Source organism: Mytilus galloprovincialis, chromosome 5, assembly GCF_965363235.1.
Source record: "Mytilus galloprovincialis chromosome 5, xbMytGall1.hap1.1, whole genome shotgun sequence".
Taxonomy (NCBI): domain Eukaryota; kingdom Metazoa; phylum Mollusca; class Bivalvia; order Mytilida; family Mytilidae; genus Mytilus; species Mytilus galloprovincialis.
In genome coordinates this window covers 16,754,466-16,778,626 of record NC_134842.1, presented here as the reverse complement: position 1 = coordinate 16,778,626, position 24,161 = coordinate 16,754,466, and the positions used below count along the sequence as shown (strand labels likewise).

The 24,161-nt window shown below is 31.1% G+C and overlaps 1 protein-coding gene across 2 annotated transcripts in view; it reads right to left on the bottom strand.

The window, feature by feature from the left end:
* Nucleotides 1-21,150, bottom strand: part of LOC143075278 (TWiK family of potassium channels protein 7-like) — a 31,254-nt gene extending 10,104 nt beyond the window's left edge. For both annotated transcript variants that reach the window (XM_076250653.1, XM_076250652.1), the window contains exons 1-2: nt 21,065-21,150; nt 298-344 (exon numbers count right to left, since the gene is read on the bottom strand). The gene's annotated coding sequence lies outside the window, so the exon portion shown is untranslated. The remainder of the gene's footprint in view (nt 1-297; nt 345-21,064) is intronic.
* Nucleotides 21,151-24,161: the final 3,011 nt, after the last annotated feature.

The following is a 24,161-nucleotide window of genomic DNA, read 5'->3' as shown; positions in this document are numbered from 1 at the left end:
TTTAAATAAAAAAAACTCTTAACACTCAGATTGTATCCAAATATTTCCTTAATAGCCGAAAACGTTTTTTGGAAAAAGGTTACCGGAAATACAAGTTATTGCATTATTAATCGAAACATGTTTCAATATATTCTTGTGTGACATTTTTGTATCTTAAATTGCTTATTCAGATAACTTATTTAGTTTAATTCAATTTTGCAATTCAATAATTCGGCATCCATTGATATTCATAAAATTTAGAAGTTTATACCATTTATGTTTAAGATATATTATACATACAAGAAAACATATACTTACAGTGTATTTCATAAGCTTTGTGTTATTAAATCCATCAATGCAATTACCTGAAAAAGAGTTAAAAAGTAAGCTATATAATTCCTGCCTTTAATGCTTCGATGCATAACCATATATGTTTCATATGAATATATATATATATATATATCTGTCTGTATTAGCTTATATTGATCGGAAAAGTGAGGTTATAGAGAACTTTTAAATCTACCTAAACAGGACAACTAAACAGCTTGCTCATGTCAAAGTTTGCTATAGTTCAATATTCTGACCAAAGAAACAGATAGTGATTGAGAGAGTGAACGAGGGAAAGAGATGACCATGCTTATACCATTTATGAATAGACATTTGAAATATACGCTGATGATAAAAAAAAAAGTTTGGAAAGCGCAATATATATGCAACTTTGAGAGTATATATCATCAACACTGTTACATAAAACAGCAACTATTGTCATAGACATGCTGACTGTTTCTCTAGAGTGCATATCTGAAAGAATTGAAAACTGTGATGTTTGCTATTGCGTTTGAAAAAAATACTAAAAGACTTCATGAACTAGCTAAATACTCAGTAAATTAATTTAAAACTTAATTAATTTGTAATTATAAACGGCATCGTTTCACTTTTAATCTAAAACACATTTTTCCGTGAACCAAGTAAACATTATAATCGTTTACATCAGAGGAATCGTCAGGACACTCAGAACCCTGCTAACAATATACAATTAATTAGAGAAATAATCAATTCCTTTATTAACAGGATGACACGCGTTTATCAATTAGTTTCTATACAATCCCAATGACGGACAATTACTTCTGTTTATAATCCGGAAATTATGTATACATTGTCAATATTTGTCCACAAGAATACATGTTTAGAAAGAGTGGTTCATTTAGTTCAATCACCAACACCGGAGTATGAACGATTTTTTTCACCGATTTCTTTGCTAATGAGTAGTACAAGCCGCAGAAGTGCATGGAAAGAAACTACGAAAGAGTAATCCGGGACAATTTAAAATCTTAAGTCAAGAAAAATAAACAAAACATGTATAATTGTAAAGCAAACACACAAAAAAAAAACAACAACAACACAATTAAAAAATCTAAAGACTGAGCAAGATGAACTGCACAACAAAACCAACGATGAGTAAAGGTGTTTCGAAGGGATAAACAGATACTGCTACACTAGCGGCATCTATAGTGCTGCTCATGGAATGTAAAACAGGGGTGCTTGGAAACTGTATTTTGCCCCTTCTGATGTGTTGGTATTTGTGTCTTTGTGTTTCCGTTTCATTTAGGCTTTAAAATACACAACGTCACCTCTTTTTTACAAACACTTATGGTATTAAACTACTTATTCGGGCGGGGCCCTGTCTAAAATAACAAGCAAGAAAGAAGTACGCAATTTAAACAATATAGTTTGTATGCACAGATGATAACTGTGTCAATAAGTAAAATATTTGGACATAATTGGTATTAATGTAAGGCAGTGGATTTTTGTTTTTTTGCATAGTAAGAAAATATATGAAATCAAAAAGGAGGACATATTCGCCCTGTTTTTAATATCAGAAGTACCTGTTTTGTTCTATCACACTTCCTGGAACCCGTTCGCCCTAATACGCAATTAAGGTGTGCTGAATGTTTCAGATCAAGTCAGAATAAGGTATAGTTTTGACATGAAATGACTGTTACTTTATTTTAGCTTATGACACAAAAGATACATATAAACGCTTATAGATGCAGATTTTAACATAGAAAGCAATGGGTCTGTGAAATTGTGTCCTTATATATAGCATTTAATCTTTTAAAGATCAAGGTCTATGCAAGCTAACACACAAGAGATCCAGTTTTCAACATGATATTTCGTCATTAACGAACGATTTCTCCTGGCATGCCTTAAATAGGATAATGCATTTAAAGCATGTTGAAATGTGTTTATTAAATTAATTACAGAAGTCTGATGTTATTGCTTTATATTTTGATATGAGCGTCACTAATGAGTCTTATGTAGATGAAACGCGCGTCTGGCGTACTAAATTATAATCCTGATACCTTTGACTATTGCCTCCATTATATTATAAAGTAATACATTTATTCCATTATATTATAAAGTAGTACATTTCTGATCATTGTAAGATATAAAGAAGCATGACGATTGCACAGAATTATGGATATAAAGTCTTAGGCAGCAACCATTTGATTTTCTGGGGGGGGGGGGGGGGGGGGGGGGGCTATGGTTTTTTGGAAAAAAAAGTTTGTTTCCATTTTTTGGAGAAAAAAATAATTTGTTTTTTATCTGAGAAAAAAAATTGTTTGTTTCACCCCCAGCTGCCACTATATGTAATGCTAAAATTGAAAGAAAAAAATTGTTTTCGACTTGTCGCGAAAAAAATAACTTGTTTTTCAGAAGAAAAAAAAAACCATAGCCCCCCCCCCCCCCCCAGAAAATCAAATGGTTGCTGCCTTAACAATTTACATTTTACATTACAGATGGTGCAATACAGTACAATGAATGTGGAAGTTTATAAGTGTTGTATATATTGTAAATATTGTACATATTATTTCTCTATACCTTGTCAACATGATGGTTTATTGAAAGTTGTCATGACCTATGGGATTAATTAAACAAAATTCACTGTACGATTGATGTTGATTAAGAAACACTTATTTGCGTCTTTGCGGTTTAAATTTTTCGTTTTTTAAATGTATATAATATATACATTTAAAAAACGAAAAAATAAATTATATAATAATTGTGGGTTTTTTTTATACATATAGGTACTCAACTATTATGTTACTATTGAAAATTAAGAATATAAAAAACTATGATATCGACATTCCTTTTAGTGACCAGCTGAAGTGCGCCTTTGGTTGCCTTCCGATGTTTTAGTCAGGTTGTTGTCTCTTTGTCACTTTCCCCTACATTCTCTATTATAGTATTGTTCAAAGTTTTACAAGTTCAAAACTAAATGATATGCCTTATGCTTTATTCGTATATAGTTTAATTTGGGTAAACCGTGATGACATAATCTAAATGAGCCAGGAAATGCAAAGATACAAATAACCCTGTTAAAAAGTTTTATACTGCAATCAGCTATTTTACTATACAGATAAAGCTATACGTATAAACGTTAGCTTTATACGTCAATGACCTCAACTCACATAAGCCCCGCCTACTTACAACGTCACGTCACAACCATGACAACGTGTAGTAACAATGGTCAAACTTTTATGAATTTAAACCTGTTATGTCTTCAAATTGGTAATTTATATACCATGTTTATCAAATGTTATTAATTAAATTCATTTTCCATTTCTAATTCCTTAAATTGTCAATGCTTACCGCCTAGACTACGCTCATAGGGAAATACCCCAAAATGGTACCCCAGGGGGGAAATTCCAAACACTTTTTTTTTAATAATATTTGTTTCATATTTTTATTATTTTTTTATTTTTCTATCGATTTCAGTATAAAAACAATATACGTATAGTGTCTTGAAATATGAAATTTATTTGTATTCGGCACGAAACGGGAAAATGCTCGGTAGAACCTCGCATTTTCCCGTTTCTAAGCCTCATACAAATAAATTTCATATTTCAAGACACTATACGTATATTGTCTAAGTATACCGCAACTATTTGCGCAGCCCAAGTACGTTGACCGACTTGTGATGTAGTCACCGACAATATAACGACATGTATGGAACGTTGATAATGCGTAACTGCAGAGTTTTATTTTTGACACAAAAAAAGAATTTAGGTCCACGAAATATTTGCATTCAAATTGATGATTTTTAACCAAAATATTTCATTTGGAACCATTGTTATTAGAGTTCACTATACAAAGAGAAATGTAAATTTCATTAGAACTCAGCTCGAATCAGGAATGCACGACAATGTCTTAAAATAATAACTTTTATTTGTATTCAGCTCGAAATAAAACTTAAAGCATGGCATTCCACCTGTTTATGTGAAGTGGTGTTCATAAGATTTTTTAATTTCTATTTAAAGACAATTTATAATTATTCTTATCCGTATATGAACTTAGACGAAAAAATGCTACAGTTTTAAAAGTGCAGAAAACCTCGTTCATTTATTCAATTTAAACTCACATGGTTGATTGACATGCACGTATCTTTTTATTTCCCATTCATGATAAAACTGCTGTTAACTTTGAATCCCTGGGTTGTTCAGAGATCAATACCAATTTAAGCATGTAATTTGTGCAATATCCGATCAGTATAGAAAATTTAATACATAATTCATATAATATAGTCAGCTGACACTTTGTCAAACATTAGTATATTTGGTAAATTAAAACGTTTGGAGAATGGAGATAACAGTATAATGAGAATAGCAGAATAGCCTATACATATTTCATGTTGTTTTGATTAACAAAAGTGCTAACCATTATATGTTTACAGTTTTAAAAGAATTACAGTTGAATAATTTATAAGAAAACAAACTCAAAGAGAATCTGCGGGATTCACGATACAAATCGCTACAAAAACAAAAAAAATGTGTCTTATGACACGTTTGCCCCGCATAAAAGCTTTTGCAGTTTTCAAAGTGATAAAGTTACATAACTCATGAACAGTCAATGACTTAGTGTCTGAATTCTGCCTGCGAGGTTTTGTTGTTGACAATGTGTATTAGTTTCATAAAATGGGACTTAAGTTAGATTTCAGAAATGAAAAAATGCAATTTTCCAAGTTATAAAGTGGCATGATTCTAGAACAGTGAATGATGTATTGCCAAAATGCACGGCAAACTTAACTCAAAGTGCGGAAACGAAACTGAGACTAACGCACGAAATACGGACGGTCAAGAGTTATACTTAAAGGCTCTGTTGCACACGGCAAGGCCATAACAATTAAAACTGAGAAAAATTAGCAAACATATAAATAATACTTTTAATATCATAGTGCTGCTGTTGAATTTATATCGTGTTGGCGTCATCAAATAAGATAAATGTTTGCACGCTTTTGCCTTAACGAATAAAGCAAAATACACAATAGAGAAATACATATGCCTTCTTGAAGATATAGGGCAGGCCAAAACAAACTAGGTCAACTAATTTGTTCTAGTGCACATGAATATTGAGAAGTGATTTTCTTCAAGTATTGTGTTATTGTTACGCAGCTTCTAATTTTAAAACAAATATTATCAATAACCTCGAATACTGCATTGTCAGACACAATGTTATAAAAATGAGATTTAGTACAAAACGTATTGGAACTGTACGCTTAAATTCAAATATTTAAACTGTAAAAGTAATTTATTTTCGTCTAGAACTGTTTATTCAAACACCATTTATCTAAAAGATAAACCGGTAATAGAATCTTGGTAAACAGTATACAATAGAAAGAGAAAACTAATGTTATATTTGCTTTGTAACAACATTACTATAAAAGCAATGCGATACTTTGTATCAAAAACGAATCCAAGATATTTTTTAAACGAATTTAACCAACAAATAATTGATTTACCACGTACTTTTCTAGTTTTGCAGCACATGTATAGCACGAGACGCGCTTATACTGTTAATGCACACTGTCTCGCACGTTGCGCTTATCCTGTCAACCACACTGTCTAAAACAATGCGCTTATTCTGTCAATCCACATGGTTTTGCACAAAGCGCTTTTCCTTTCAATCCCACTGACTCACACAATGCGCTTATCCTGTCAATCACACCGTCTCGCACGAGGCGCTTAGTCGGTCTACCACACTGTCTCGCACGAGACGTTTAGCCGGTCAATCACACTGTCTTGCAAGTTCAAGATTTAAACATCAGTAAAATAGTGTTGACTTAATTTGTCATTTAAAATGAAAACACTTTTTACAAAACACTGTCCATGTCTTTTAAGATCATACTTTACTACAGAGAAAAAAAGCATTCATAAATCTGAAATTATTATATGTATTTATCGAACGTCAAATGCAAAACAATGACCTTATTGTAACCTTTAAAATTTCACGTTACAGCAGTCTTCCCAAGGTGTTAATCCTATTTACATAACGTAACATATGAGGCGAAATGTTTTTTGATGATTTCCATAAATAAAATACAATTATTCCAGCTGGATCCCTACAGATATTAGACAGATCAATTGAATTTCGTATGTATGCACACAAGAAGATTATAAATTTTATTTCAAGACGATTTGCAAGATAAATTGGCACAGTATGATTTTTCCTTCCTGTACGAGTGAAAGAATGGAAGACTTAATTATTTCTGAATTGGAACATTATTTAATTCTTTCGACATCGTGTGTGATGTCCCATGAAGTTGTCTTTTTCATTAATTCATTAAGGCTATAGTTTTTATTTATTTCATGTTTTTAATTCCAAGCACAGCTACAATGCATATTCCATGTATAAAAATGGAACACTGAGAACCACTAAAGTACAATATTAAATACAGTTATATTAAAATGTTATAAACTCAAATGAACAAAAGAGACTTCACAGATAATGTAGAGGGTATCTGATAACAACTGTTTCATTGGTCAACATGAAATCTTTTTTTCTGTTGAGTATAAGGTATCTTTTATAAGTAGTTGTTAGTACACTGCTGAGTAAAACAGTACTATACTTAGTATATCCCTGTACGTTATATTTAATTATGTTGGTAGCATAGTTGCAATATACTCTATAAGAAATATCATTATAAGTCTATAGTGCGCCGTATTTTGTTGGTCAATACAAGATTTTGAATGTGACTGGCGAGAAAAATATATTGATATAGGTGTATTGTTTTTGTAAGAAGTGATTGAAAAGTATTGATATTTCAATGTGGTTGCTAGTTTATGTATTAAAGAACGTATATCTTACTGAAAATAAAAGTACCAATGAACTGATTTCCATGTGTAAACCCAAAGTAAAAGCTCAAAAATATATGCATTTTCCAGTATAAAATGAGATGATGCGATATGATTGCCAATGAGATATTTATCCACCAGAGACCGAATAAAGTAGAAGTTAAGAACTACTAGGTCATTTCTCTTTAACCCTAATGATAACCTTATATAGTATAAAATGTTGCAGAACATCTAAATAATTGACAGAGTATACATAATACGTATTATTCAAAATTGGCCTCTATGGGCATCTCAAAACTTAGTGTTATATCTGCATTAATGCATCTGTTTTAAAAATCCTTATGATTAACAACAACTCTTGTGTCCTACAAATAGACCATTACTAAATAAAAGTGTTCATGTTCAACTTGCGAGACTGCACAACAATATCGGTTATTTCTGTTATAATTGTTCATTCCATTTTCTATTAGAGAAACCAGACTGTCAATTGAAATTGTTAGTTTTAGAATTGAATATTTATGCTTCAATATATATTTATTATAATGATACAACTGCATGACGTCCTCGTGTGCAACATGTTTATTCTTTCCAATACATGTCATTAGGTGCGATTTAATAGACTTAAAATATGGAACACAAGAACCAAAACCGGCATAAAGAAAACAAAGCAAAATCAACGGTGTGGTTCCTGTTCAGACACAGCTGTGATACCAGTTTAGACAATATATTAAGAATGGTGTTTTCAATTTTAATCTTTGTCAACATTAATGATTATTACCACGCATCTTGATTGATTTTCAGAATATCATTGCATAATATCAGAGTGATAGACTAAATTCCACAAGTCTAGGGTTCGTGTTAGACATTACTTACTTAAGATGATGCAATACCAGAGATGACGTTTTTTAATCATGGACTAGTCACCGTGCCGATTACGTGCCATCACCTCGTAATTTTCTCATCCCCTTAATTTGTCTGGAACAATATTATGATAACCTTTGAAGTATTAAGACCAAAGACAAGACAACTAAGCATACAAGAGAAATACTACAAAATTTAAAGAAGTTAATTGATACGACTTATATACTTTGCTCTGTCAAGTAATATCAGCTCATAAGCTTGGTTTTGACATTTGGAACAAAATACAGTACTTCTTTCTAATACTGAATAATGTTTTTGGTATTATTGTATAAATACCCCATATTGTCGTTGACTTATCTGTTCTCATATCGCACTCTCTAATGACATAAGTATGCATGCATAAGGGACTAAAACAACCCTTATTTAACCTCAACATTTAACGAGCTTGTGAAGACAATTGCTGTTCCCTTTATTGAAATTAGTGGTTTAATTTCATATCGACAAGTGCCAAATCAATGTCTAATTAAATTTCCCATCAAATCATTGCTATTGAACAGGATATTGACCTATCAATGGATTACACGGTAAAGGTGGAATACCAATGAGTTGTATATTGTTCTTGTTATGTCATCATGGTGGAGAAATCAGCCCATTATTGATAGTTAATAACCTGACATTCTCTTAATGACAATCAGCAAAAAGTCGTTAATCCTTAATCCTTTGATACAAAGTGTATTGTATGCAGAGATATTGCTAAAGTAAAAATAATTGAATAGTACTTCTGGTAGGTCGGGATGATATGTTATGTCAACATCTTCTTTGCTTTCTAGAATAAGGTTCCCCTATTTTGATACTTCCTAAAATCTTTCCTTCTAATGTGTTTCTTTCACTAAAGTGGTGGCCATATTTGTTGCTTTCTCAAATGTGGTCCTATTTTAGTGCTTCCTAAAAGATGGTCCTTCTCACTTCGTTATTTTCTCAAAAGTGATGGCCATCTTTGTTGCTTTCTAAAATGCGATCCCCCTTTAGTTGCTTTCTCAAATGTGGTCTCCTAATATGATTTCTACCTCAAAGTTGTTCCCCTTTTTTTTGTTCCTCGAACGTACACAGGCAAATTTCACGTAAATTTAAATTAATGTGAATCTTGCGTGAAATTCACGTGAATTTCACCTCAAACAAGCTTATACATGAAACTCACGTGAAATCAGTTCTCGTGAGTTAATTCAATTTCACGTCAGTTTCATGAATAAACTCGTTTGAGGTTAATCTCACGTGAAATTTTCAACGTGAATTTCACGTGAGCAAAATTTGCCTGTAGTCCCCTGTTTTGTTGCTTTCTGCGATTTGATCCTCCGAATTTCTTGCTTTCTCAAATGTGGTCCTTAAATAATGTTTATAGATGCTTTCTGTTTTTTTTTGTTTTTTTTTTGTTATTCAGATTAGACGCTTCAATACAGAAAGAACCGATATTTGAAGGACACTTATCGTTCCAGTATACGATGATGTGCGGTATTAATGCGATAAAAAAGAGCTAGTTTCCTTCCGAGGTTCAGGATTGTAGAAGAAAAGTTGATGAAACCAAGTTTTAAAAATCATTTTGAAGGTTTTCCAACAATTTTGCATATTATCTCAAATTTTGAAATGTTATTCAGCCTTGCACTTTGCTTTTAATTCCGATAAGATCTTAAATACTTTAGAATATTTAGATAATGAAAATACACAACAAAACACAGTTTAAATTAATTTGTATTTAAAAGAAAACAACAAAAAGATAAATAACATTTTTGATAGGTATTTGGTATTTCCCTCATCAATTTTTAGATAAATGCTTGCAATTTATCAAAATTACAGTTTTGTGCTGCCGTGAGCATTTATTACAAAATGTATTCGTCAGATAAAAAATTCAAGTAGAAATATTATATCATGCTATTGTCTGAACATTAAAGTACATGCAGCGATAGTATACTTTTAATTTTAGTAAAGTTTACAAAATTTATGTTCGGTTATAACTTATAAAGGAGAAATTAACCTATCCCTAGAGATTTATGCTACTCTTTTACAGTTCAATTCAATTTTGTTAGACTTTAGCAAATAATACTCATCAGCACAATGCAAATACAATATTTATTTAAATACGAAATGATTAATTTATACATAACTGTTAAATACCACTACATCTGAGAAGAATGATGAGCTAAATATTAAGAATTGGAGAAAAGTCCGTTCTACGTTTACATGCACGGAAAAGAAAAAGAAGGTTTTTGTTAAGTCCCAACAGTAGAAAACATTGTCGGCAGGGTTTAACCTGACTTGATATAACAATATTGAAACATAACCCAAAGTTCACGGTGCTTTTAATGCAAACTCAACTGTCTGATAACTATTTAGTCACCTTTCATAATATATTTTGAGTAGCTATGCTGTCGTATTGACAACTCGTTTTGAGAATGATGAATATATGTTTTAATTTTGGATGTACATGTCTTCTGATTTGCTGACGTTATTTTGTTATCAGCCCATAGACATAATTTAGTCATGTGACCGTGACGTCATCAACGTTTTTTCATGGTTTTCTACGGTTTAAAATGGAATTTAGAATTAAATTATAAGAAATGACTGTAATATTTTTTCTGTCTATTCAAAATAACATAAAAAAATGTGGTGCACACTGTTAAATAACCCGCTACTCGTTATTTCTTCATAGACAGAAAACATATGACAGTCATTCCTTAAATGTTTCACATGCAAGCACTTTGCTATCGTATTAACAATATTGTTCTTCGTGGTAGTATATAAATATTGCAAATGCAACCACTAACGAAGAGAGAGAGAGGCAAATCCATGTATTCCAATTGAAGACGGACAAATTCTGCAGATGAGGCTTTGAATAGATCAGCATTTTTGTTTCATGTATAAGCTCGTTTAAAGTTAACTCATGTGAAATTTTTACCGTGAATTGTGTTGCTTTCTTAGATTTGAACCCCCGTATTTTCTTGCTTTCTGAAATTGTTTATTATGTTTTCTGTTGTTTTTTTTGTTAAAGTCATATGAAATGAGTGAATGGTGAAAAATAATGTTTATCCAATTATTGAACCAGTGCATGTATATATATATCATAAACTTAGTCCTCTGTGCACAATTTGTTTTCTTTTTTACGCAAATATATCGTATAATCGTCAATTTTTTTTCTCTCTGTTATGATTTAACACATATGGCTGCTCATTAAATGCCGTGTTTTTAAGCCGAAGTTTACCGATTGTCACCTTAAAGTAAACAAATAACAAAAAGCATGGGCATTGAGCACGTGTTTAACATGTACAATCAGATAATTGTTTATTTTAATGACAGATCCATGCGTATTGCGATCACCGGATTTTTACGAGGAGGGTTATGCTCAGGTCACTATGCATACGGAAAATATGTCGGCGAATTGCTTCCTGGAAACAAGCAATTAAAAATAAGTAAACTTCTTCTAAATGTGGACAAATTGAAGAATTTTCCTCAGAAAAAAAAGTATATTGTACATAATAAGTTGCATATTTTTTTTTAATTTGAGGTTTCTTATGACTTTAAGATTAGACGTTAACAATACAGAAAAAACCCAGTATACGAAGATGGTATTAATGTGACAGCAACCAACCACAAAACAAAACAACTTAAGAGACATTAATTTATCAGTATATGATCGTCTACAAAAGGAAAGTATGGGGTTGTTGTCATGGTTTAGTGCACGTTATCTAAAAAAAGAAAAGGGCAAGTTTCCTTCCGAGGTTCAGAATGTTTTCCAACCGAAGACGGACAAATTCTGCAGATGAGGCTTTGAATGGATCAGCATTTGTGTGATTAAAGATTCAAGTCTAGTAAAAGGTATCAAAACACAAATATCTAGAAACAGAAATCAACTCAAGTTTTATTATCATGAATATATTGGATGAAGATTCAACCTTAAAAGCGTTTGAACAACACATAATCATAGCGATAAAAAGGCATAGTGGTGGCGTTAAATTTTTGAAATCTGATTGAGTTAATATTTCTACAAAACAGTTTCAGTTAGAAGAACACCTTAATTTATGAAATGTCACATCAACATGTTTGAAAAAGCAGAAGTTACCAAGGGGCAATACAAACCATACACTTTTGTAAGTCGATGACAGAAAAAAATGTACAGTCGAAACAGAACACAAGACTAAGGTCTCAACGCAGTATTCACAAATGCATTGTCGGAACTGAACATAAGAAAGAGGTATAAGTAATCACATGGTATGTATTGTCGGAACTGAACATAAGAAAGATGTCTAAGTAATCACATGGCATTCGTTGTCGGAACTTAACATTAGAAAGAGGTCTAAGTAATCACAATGTACGTTATATCGGAGCTAAGCATTAGATAGAGAACTTAGAAATCTGTGACTTAATAAGTACTGTCGGAAGTGAAAATTGTACTTCGCAAAAACTTTATTCAATAAGTGACTGTATTGAGTATGTCTTTGTTATGCAGTTCTATTGCTTAATGCACACAGAAGAGAAAAATAATACAAGCTGTAATTAGCACTTTCTTAACATTTGAATCAAAATTACAAATAAATAGAAATTGTTGATAGTAATAGAATTTAATGAAAGCCTTAGAAAATTTTCTCATAATGTAGAAACTAATATTCTAAAGGAATCATCATGAATTTCCGTTGTTCAAGAATTACTTGCATCAATCTATTCCGCCATTAAGTCATCCTAATTAAATCAAAGCGTATTAGACGACTTTCGATGCAACAAACCTATTCCTTATATGTTACGTCATGCTAATATTTTCAAATCAAACTTAATTTGTTCTCGCTTCAGTTCGTCAAGCGTAAATAAGGAGCAACTAACTTAAAGGAGTGTTAGCTTAAATAGAAAGATGATATGACGACAACTGAGTCTTTATGTTGTAATCTTTCAATTTGTGCAGTCAACATAGTCAAAATGCGCTGACTGTGTAATTTTATGTGATATACCGTCAATATTCGTTATAATGTTTTAAGTCAGTCCTATCAATCTATAGCTAATATTCGTATTGAAATTAACACACATTTCCTCAAGTCGGTCATCGACAAAATCTAGTTTCTGGACATTTCTCTTAGAAAAATTAAAACACAAGTTCTTGTTTTTGTTCTAACATATTGTTTATAAAATTGTATAGATTATTACGTTTATTGATGATTGTTGAAGTGGATTTATGTTTTCATTGTGTAGTCTTGATACATATACTAGAGCTGGTTTGTTTATGCATGATTCTTAAGGTAATCTGCCAAACTCTGCACGAAAATGGATGCCTTTCTGAAAAGATTAATCAATAAACTTACATATGTAAACTTCGGTGTTTCTCTTTTGTTGGCTCAATCATAATTTAAATACAAATTCATAATAAGGAATATCACCATCAGAAGTTCTTAAATTTAGCATTTAATGACGCAGTGGGGTTCGTGTTGCTAAGTCATTTGTTTTCTATGTTTGGTATTCTGTACTATTATTTGTCTGTATGCCTTTTTTTTTATTTGTTCGCCATGTCGTTGTCAGTTTACTTGCAATCTATGAGTTGGACTGTCCATCTGGTATCTTTCGTTCCTCTTTTTAAGTCAATGAAAATAAGGATATTTCTAAACTTTTGAAATATATGTATGAATCAAAAATTATTAGAATAAGATATCTATAAAAAAAAATCAGGAGATTTCCATTTATTTGTCTATAACTATTAATATTATTTCTATGATAAAATGCAATGTATAATAGTCTCAATTACATTTGATATCGGGGTTGATACACGGACACAACACAACTAATAACTTTAGGAAGATAAATGGCTGCTTATTTATTGTGATATAACATTCCAACTTCGTTTAATAATTGTTGGCGTTGGTGTTGATTGATTTAATTCGAATCTAATTATAAATGATGGTATGTGCAATTTATTATCATTATCCTTGATCTGTTTGACATGTGCTTGAATTAATGGCTTCTTAACGAGGCATATAGTAAAACGTTGTCTGGCTTAAGTCATTGGACTAAGGTAGTGAAGTATAACTCAAGGACCAGCTTAAAATACTGTCATACATTTTAAATCTTTAAATTTTATAATCTTAATTTCGTGTTCCTTTATTTGTCTTTGCAAATTATAAGCTTTTACTGGTTAATCCATTTTAGTCTTGGCTCGGTATTTGTACATCCCGCCATTGTGTTATTGTGCAATGGACAATGTGGGTGTTCATGCTTTCTTTTTTGCTTATGTGCTTTGTCGCAATGTCATCTTTTTCTTTGTTGACATATTTGATTGCTTAAATGGTGATTAAGATTGTAACACTATGCTGACTGCTGTACCCCTATAGTTGACATTTTTTGTTCTCATATTGTTGTCAATATAATGGAATTTAATGCGACTGTCATACAAGTGAGAGGTTGAGCTAGCTATGAAACAAGGTTAGATCCACTATTTTCCACATAAGTAAATGCCTGTACCAAGTCAGAAATATAACAGTTGTCATAGTTGTTATCTATTCGTATGATGTGTTTGAGGTTTTGCTTATGCTATTTGGTAAAGGACTTTCTGTTTTGGATTTTTCTTGAGGTTCGATATTTCTGTTATCATACTCTTTTTTATACATTGCTTGCTTTATTTTTTTGTCTTGATCACTTCTGTTCTATGGTGAAGGTAAATTTTACTTCATAAAAACAGTTATTGTCAGATCTCAGATATTCGCCGTTTAATCCATTTGGCATTTGGTTTTAGTATACTAGTACACAGACTATTACCAACTTGAAATCACATATTTTTATTTTTTCAATTAAAACAAAATGATTGTACTAAACCTTTTTATTTTTGTATCCTTACTGAACTCTAAATTCAAAAAGTCCATTATTGAGCCTTAATAATATATTATGTCAGAGGTTTCCGTTACCCAGGTTTGTAAAAAGATCTGAAGGACATCAGCCATTAATACGCTTTACATAATACACAATTATTTTTTTTTAATAATTTAAATATTCATGAAGGGTGTATATCATCAACCTTTAACAGATAGCAAACAATTTCTTAATTAATTGCAGGCTCAATTCATACCGTACTACAGCGTGTAGATTTTGTATTACTCATAAAATAGAATTAAGACAATGCAGTATTAATGCCAACGCGACAACTTTCCAATAGAGACCAAAATGATGTAAACATTGGCAATCATATGCCATCGTACGGACTATAACAATTAACAAATCCGATATCACATAGCAATATGTAAATCAATGCAAACGAGAAAAATAAAGGATTATATACATTGTATGTACAAAGAAAAACACAAAAACAAATACAGCAACATACGACAACCACATAAATATAATTTCTATTCCAAAAACTGAATCTGAAATTGAACCAAAAATGACCGTTGTTGTATTGGCGCGACATGTAGCTATGATTCTACTATTCATAGTAGTTGGATAATGAGCTTTGGGAACTTAAAAATAGCTTTAAAGGTATCAAATGTTTTGCACACGATGCCTATTTCTACAATAAAAGTATCTTAGCTGATGCTCTGAACCAAAATATTTGAAAATCCAAAGGTTAAAAAAAAAAAAAAAAAAAAATGAAGAGCTTATAAAGGACAAAAAGTATAGCCAATGTTGGACAAGGAATCAAACTTTTGCATGAGGGAGATATATTTTTTAATAAAAAAAAATTCTCATTGCAAAATAAAAAAAAAACATATTCCTTCCCACTCTTGCGTTCTCATTGGCAGATTTTTTTATTCCATTGTATAATTCGCCATTTCAGAATCTAAAGGACATTGTTCGTACACTAAAATGAAATAAACAAACGCTACGTCATTGGTTGAATTTCAATTGTATAGAATGTTTTTAACCAATGAACACGTTTTGATTAACTCTTTTGAAAATATTACCCAGAATGCAATAGATTTCTGAAACGGTGAATTACGGTCCATTCCTGGCATTGCATCACATACTACCACTTGAACGACTACACATTTAACACGCACAGATGTATCATGTAAATTCTTCTTGACCTTTATCTACAGGAAGCTTGTAAAGTGCTAATGACGTTTCTATGTAGTTATGTCTTACTGGAATCTCAATGCAGTTTATTACATACTTGTAATAAAATTGTGCAACAACGGTAGCGTCTGGAATGTGTATTGGAATGATTTATATTTCTGCCACTTAAAACATCTTGTCATAAATTTCCTGACAGAAACCAGCATTATTTGATAATCTCATTTAGTTAATTTCGCGATAGAAAATGGAAAACTTTAATTAGGAGTATTAACGCTAGAACTAATACTTTAAATACCAATGTTAATTCAGCACCGTAGGTTTGTTGTTAGATACTTGTAAAAATTGCTCTGACTCTGTGGGTATACTAGCTTAATCATTCCAGTATGTTGAATTAAGATAAATAAATTAGTGTTGAAGAAGTTTTTCATATAATCCAAATTTACTCTTATAACTTAATGAATGTACGACCTTTGATTTCAGTCTGTTTTAGTGTAAAACATACATATACTGCATGGATTTTTTTATTGTTGAAGTCTGAACTATTATGTAAATGTACCTGTAAAAAGTTCTTACATCAGTAGATCTACACGAAACACAAAATATATTTAAAAAATTGCGCAAGACCTTTTAAAACTCTGTATAATAAAAATAAATCTTAAGAAAGTTAACTTCTTTTGATCTTTAAGAAGCTTCTATCCAAAATTTTTCCTAAAACTGTTAGAAGGGTTTTCAAAATTGTTGATGCGTAAATAGTTTTAATTTAAGATGTAATACCACCATTGATTTCCCCTATTAGTCTTTGTTGAATTCGCACTTTTCAAAAAAATGTGTAGAACTTATCTTTGTTTCAAATAAAGAAATACTTAACTTGAATAAAGTTTTATCCTGTCTAGTACTATAGAAAAAAAAAATTCACGTAACATTTCATTACATATATGAAAATAACCATCACTGGAAGTTAACCAATCAAATGTCTCCCCTTATGGTGTTTAGTCACCATGTAACCTGAAGATTACAAAATATTCTTTAGAAATCCCAAATAAAAAAAATAATGATGTTTTGAAATACCCAAGACATATGTTTATGACACAGAAATATTTTATTGCAATAAAATGTAGGATTAATAACCTACAACTGTCAAATTCAAGGGAATTTTTTTTCCCACCTATTTTCGTATACAATTGGATGTGACGTACCATGATTTGGTGATATTACACCTAAAACACGCGGCAAAAAATAAATAATCAAATATATTTCGACGTTTTACTCTCACTGTCTTTTATCATAAAGAAGCTTTTGTCTAAGTTTTGTAAAATTCCCATAAAGGTTTGACACAGGCTGAACCTAACTGACGACACAGAAGACGCCTGAATACAGGATCGTTATGTCTTGCTCCCTCGACATTCGTTTAGGACGCGACAAAAACCTTTATACTTAAAAACCTGTGAGAAAATACGTCATTTAGATCAAACAACACATAACAAGTCAGAGAACAATAGGTCTAATGAAAACACGTTTTAGTTTGTAAAAAACATACAAAAAACAAGGAAGTGTGAAAAGATTTTCTTTACGATATGACACATAAAAAAGAATAATGGCTTTATCAACTTTCATCAACATTTCCTTCTTGTTAGAAAAATGTCGGTCATGCTGTGACCATTTTAAAGCTTTCAACTCTGACATTCTGTCAGTATACAACACAGTAATATACAAGAAGGCTAGCAATTTTCTCTTTATATGTTATGGAATAAGATAAATTCTCTATTTCCAATAGCTGTCATTTCTAACGCGTTTTCAATGGTAGTTTGATTTGTTGTTATGTAAAAATCCATTTATCTAAATTGAGATCAAAATTCTACCATATACCGTTATAATATGATTCTCTATACGATACTATTCAAATAGTATAGCACTGTCGCAACATAAGGCATCAATGTCAGTCTGTGATTTAAGGATTGATAACTTTACAATTTATAACTGGGAAAATAAAAGATAATATGTAAAAAGTATAACAAACAAAAAAATCACAAAAATACTAAATTCCGAGGAAAATTCAAAACGGAAAGAACCTAATCAAATGTCAAAATTAAAAGCTCAAACACATTCAAAATCACAACCAACGCGTCTTTCACTTATAGAGAGGACACATAATTTACATGTGGCGGGTCTTAACATAAGTCTCGAATTAAAGTAAAACACACACTAAAACTCTACACAGTTAAGTTCCATCATGGCGACATATGTCACATATAACATTAAAATTTTCCAACCTCGGGGACATCGTCATAGATTTTCGATAATCCCCACGTATTTTGTTGAGTTACAGTAACCGTTATAGATACTAGTATTATTTTTTTTTTATATTTTAACTCAAATGTTTCTATACTCTCTTATAATCTACACTGGAAGAAAAAGGAAGCAGAACACACAAAACAAAAGGGACAACCATATGTAACAAATTCTTTGGAAGGGTTTGAAGATCCTATTTCACATGCGGCACTCGTACATTCAATGCATATACATTTTCAACTTTATGAAATCAACAGTACTATACTTAAGATATACATATCTCTGTTCAGTTATGATTTTGTTGAGTTTCTATTGCATTGATGTAAATCTATATATTCTTTCAGTCATAAGGAACAATTGAAAATGAAATTGATTACTTTAAATTCAAAGAGAATTGTTTTGATTTATAATAGCAAATGCCTACTGTAAAAGACTATACCAAAGGTAAATAAACCCCAACATGAAGGTTTAATTCAGGTCATGCAACTGTTGTGGTATATTTGTAATTTGTTTGTGACTTGAAAAAAAGCGTTCATGCACACATCACAATATTTTTATTCTTACAATTTTATATTACAAATGCCATTAAAATTAAGAACAGATAATTCGATCAAATAAGTGCAAAAGATTGCACCATATTCATGTTAAAGTATGACATGTCCTTGTATATAATTCTTTCCCTATTAACTAACACTTCTTAATTTCATTTCTTTGTTAAACGTTTTGAGCACGATTGCTTCCAACACGAGATATTTGAATTTATTAAGTTTTAATTCTTCTACGATAAAAAAGATAAATGTTTTTGATGATCAGTAACCGGAAGAAGTCGTGTTACTCCATTGTAGTTACAGTACGACCGAATGGCAAAGACGATATAATTATGTTCAATAAACTTCAGTTTCAGTCATCAAAGTTGTGAATTCACAATTGAATATTGTTAACTGTTATACTCAAGGACAAAACCCGAACAGTAGTTGAAGGTCATATTACTGTTTGCTTTAAAACTTGTGCGTGTCTGTTTTATGATTTATACAATGAAATCATTTATACAAACATGAACATCTTTATTGTCTTCAAAATTTCATAGAAGGCCAGTAGAATTAAGTAGAAAGTTTGTATTAGTGCAACAGTTTATGCAGCTATTCAAATTACCAAAAGATCCATCTTCACTGAAATGTTATCAATGATATTTTTGTTCTTTCAAATTTGTTCCATTTTATGCTTTTATGAATGCGCTTTGAGCGCGACTGTTTCTAACACGATAAATTCAATACGACTGAACGGCAAAGCTAAAACTGTATTCGCCATCTTTGATTTTCAGTCAACAAAGCCACAATAAGCAAGCCATACACTCATTATCAAGAAAAAACGGGCATAAAAGATTCAGCTAATATGTAGAAACCATCCGATGTAACTGTAATCTTCTAAACACATGTATACGTACGTGTTTCTTTGGACGTTATATAAAGACATAACAAAAATTACGAACACTAAGGTAAATTCAAGTTTGAAGTCAGTAAAATCTGACTGAATCAAACGTTATCAACTAACGAGCGATTTACAACTCATGACAATGAGCAGGGTTAAAACAAAAGTTAAACTTGTAGCTAGATGAACCTCCCGCTTGTTTGAAAGTTGTTTATAGTTCCGTTTTGTTCACAAAATTGAGCGAGCAAAGTCAAACAGACAGACTAGATATCGGAAGATGTGATGTGAATGCCAATGAAACAACTCTCCATCCAAAAAACAATTTATAAAAGTAAACCATTATAGTTCAATGTACGGCCTTCAACGCGGAGCCTTGGCTCAAACCGATTACAAGCTATAAAGGGCCCCAAAATTACTAGTGTAAAACCATTCAAACGGGAAAACCAACGGTCTAATCTATATAAAACAAAAAAAAAAAAAAAAAAAAAAAACGAGAAACGAGAAACACGTATACAATACATAAACAAACGACAACTACTGTACATCAGATTCCTGACTTAGGACAGGTAAACCGTTTAGTTTTCAAGCGGGAAAACCAACGGTCTTATAGACTAGGTTGATATTACAATAATCGGGATCCAATAGTTAAAACTGTGTAAATATACATCACGGACAAACAACACAACTGGCTAAAAATTTCAAACAAGCATACAAATAAATTCAACAAAGAAGCCAACAAAGTACAAGTGTAATTGACAGTAAATTTGACACCAACAAAAAAATGTATGCAGTTGATAGTGTGTAATAGACAATTTTCTGTGCATGCAATTAATTATTCACCAATTGTTAACACATGAAGTGCGTAGTTAAAGGTAACAGATACTATTAAATATCAGTTGACCATGCTCAAAGTACAAAGATATACGCAGAATGCATTTAGCATAACACAAACGTATCCAAACAATTATCATAAAACAGTCCAGGTGATTTGTCAAACTTAATTTATTATTTGGTTGTTTTTTCTTAAAATAATGGAATTAATGAATGACAATCATACATAGAATATATATTTCCTTCTACAAATTTCAAGGAGAAAAGTTTAAAAAAAAACGTTTTTTTAAAGTTTTTACCAAACAGAAAGAAAGGGACAACAGACTCGAAGATAGGCTAACAAAGTTTGTGCATTTCTAACAAAACTTTAGCAAATATCTCTTTGGAAGCAATTCGTGACAAGGTGAGAGCCTTCAGTTAAATCATAGAGTAAAAGTACGGGAGTCTTTTAAAAGAAAAAATATGTCATTTTAATAGTTAAAGTTTTAAATTACAACAAATAAACTTACCTTTCACTTAAAATTTGAAGCGACGTTAATAGTTTCACTGTTTACTGCTAATTTATCCTGATCAATGAGTAGCGATATCATCGGAGTATAGTGATGATTTGATCGAGATCAATAGCATGGATCAGATATATTTATACCACGTTGATAACAATATTTTACTCATTAAAGTTAATTTGAACTATATGTTTAACAGATGATCTGGTATAATATATCAATACATTCCATCAATACAAAGTATTGTTCATTTTTAGTTTGAGAAAAATGAATTTTGATTGAAAAAAGCATCTCAACTCTCCACTTGGGACTGCGAACAACACATACGATAATTACGATTCTTTTAATTCTTTTTATTTTTAATTGTTTGAAAAGAGGCTAATTTTTTATTTCTAATTATCAATATTATCTTTCTAAACTAAATGCGGGAAGAATTTTAAACCACCGAACACATCATTGAACTTGACAGATACAGTTTATATGGCCTTCAGTAAAACCAGTTATATGAATTAAACAAACAATTGGTTCTGGTGAAATAACAGTAATAGTGTTGTTTTTTTTTTTATAGCTATAAGATATTGTTTTCGGATTCTATAGAAATTTCTAAACTATGATAAATCATACTCAGCAGAATTATAATGGACATTAATGGTTCTAAAGTATAAGCTGCCTCAAAACGATCTTAATTATAACTGCTCTGAGATATAAAAATAATAAAATTGGATTAAGGAATTTGTCAAAAAATCAACAACCCGATCAAAAAGCAGACGACAGCCGAAGGCCGCCAAAGGGTCTTCAACACAGTGAGAAGATCTTGCACAATGAGGCGGTCTACAGCTGACCACCAAATAAAAATGTGCACGAGTTAAGTGAAAGAATCAAAGCACCAACAAAGAAAAACTTAGAACATTAAACAAGACTACAAATGTACGTTTGTGGGATAAACATAAAAATTAGGTATTTTTGTGTTTATGTTTTGCACACAAAAAAAAAATATCAAGCTACCTTTATTTTTCGTAAAATTGCGAGTAATTAACTCTTCACTGAAATTGTCTGTACTTGAATTGACAGTGTTGGTTATTTTTCTCTTTTGAAAGAGGCTATTATTTTGTATTACCATTAGTTCATTTGTACTCCCGTTGACGTTGAATTTTTCAGGTTTCTATATTTCTCCTCAAAATAAGATTTTTCCTACGATAAGACTATATCAAATCTGTCAAATACTGAAAACGGAGCTTTCTGTATCTTATAAGTTAGTTATGTTGCGAGAAATATAAGTAATGACTATTCAATTTGACGACAAACTTGCAATGTCATAAATGACTTGTGAAAAGGATTTGTTTGTTCTTATGATTGCATTTTATTTTTCTTGTCAGATATATAGATTTTCTGTTTTTCGTATTCCATTTAATATTCCTATCCATGTACGACGAATTACTCTATTTAAAAAATTCATGCGAATTTCACATGAAATTTTTTACGTGATTTTCATGTGAAACTCACAAAAACTGATTTCACGTGAGTTTCACGTATCAGCTCGTTTGAGGTGAAATTGATGTGAATTTCACGTGAGATTCACATGAATTTAAATTCACGTGAAATTGATGTGAGTGAAATTTGCCAGTGTAAAGCTCTGTTTTGGCTTTTGGAACTTGTAAATTTTTGCAAGAGGCATGATTTCTCAAACAATATTGGTTTATTTCTGTCATTTCTTTAAATTTTTCAGTGAGATATACAGGGGCTTCATTCTTCAGGCATTTATGCATCAAAACTGATTTGTGGTATGAGATTCTGTTCTCTACTGTCATCCATCCAAGCTGTTTAAACAGTGGAACTAATGATGAAAATGGATCAGCATCTAAAATAAGGCCCGCAGCCTTTTTCTCCAATTTTATTATTCTGACTAGCTAATTTTTAGCACAACCACTTCAAATAATACAACAATAATCTAACAGTGGGAGAATTTAACCATTATAAAATAATTTTCTTAGATCAATATTTAGAAATTTCTTGATTTTAGAGAGTAAAAAAAGTCTAGATGAAATTGATGAACATAAGTAATTTATATGGCCTGTCCAGGACAGATTATAGTCACTTCTAACACCTAAAAGTTTTTCAATTGATGATTTTTGAAGAATATTATTCTCAATAGTTAGAACTGGTTCTGCTTGATTTAAACGCAGTATTTGAGAATAAGACAACTAACCTTTGATACCAAAGGACACTGAAGATTTCAAGTTTAACTGCTCATAGTAGCAGTAACTATATTCGACCGTTGGTTTCCGTTTGAATGGTTTTACACTAGTAATTTTGGGGCCCTTTATATCTTATTGTTCGGTGTGAGCCAAGGTTCCGTGTTGAAGGCCGTACAATGACCTATAATGGTTTACTTTTATAAATTGTTAATTTGATAGAGAGTTGTCTCATTGGCACTCACACCACATCTTCCTATATCTAAGGATTGAAAAATATATGTACAACTATTTCTATGAAAAAAATTGTAGTATTCTTGCTAGAACAAAAAGAAATAAATTGTGCCACTTCAAACTTTTCGTTAACTTCATTCTTTATACCACAGATCCTCTCTTAACAACCTGATAATCTTCTTAAAATCGCTGATAATTCACTTTTCATGAACAAACCCCTTCTTGAGTTGACAGCCAGGGTTATTGACCTCGATTGAAAGTGGCCATCATTTAGCATATTAGTAATACCATTATTATTAGTTATACTCCCGTTGACGGTTGTAATTTTCGTGTTTTCTGTATTCTTCCCCAAAATAAGATTTTTGCTATGATAAATCTATATTAAAGCTGTCAAATACAGAAAATTAAACCTTCTGTGTTTTATAAGTTAGTTAAGTTGCGGGAATTATTTCTAATAACTTTACAATTTGACGATAAACTTGCAATGTCATAAATGACTGGTGAAAAATATTTGTTTGTTCTTATGATTACATTGTATGTCCTTGTCAGATACAATTTAAAATTCTTCTCTTTGTACAATGTATTTAAACTTTAGATAAATTGCTTGGGGACCCTACAACGTCACAGGTTTTATAATGTTATAGTCATTAGAATTTTCTTTTCTATAAATGTAATTT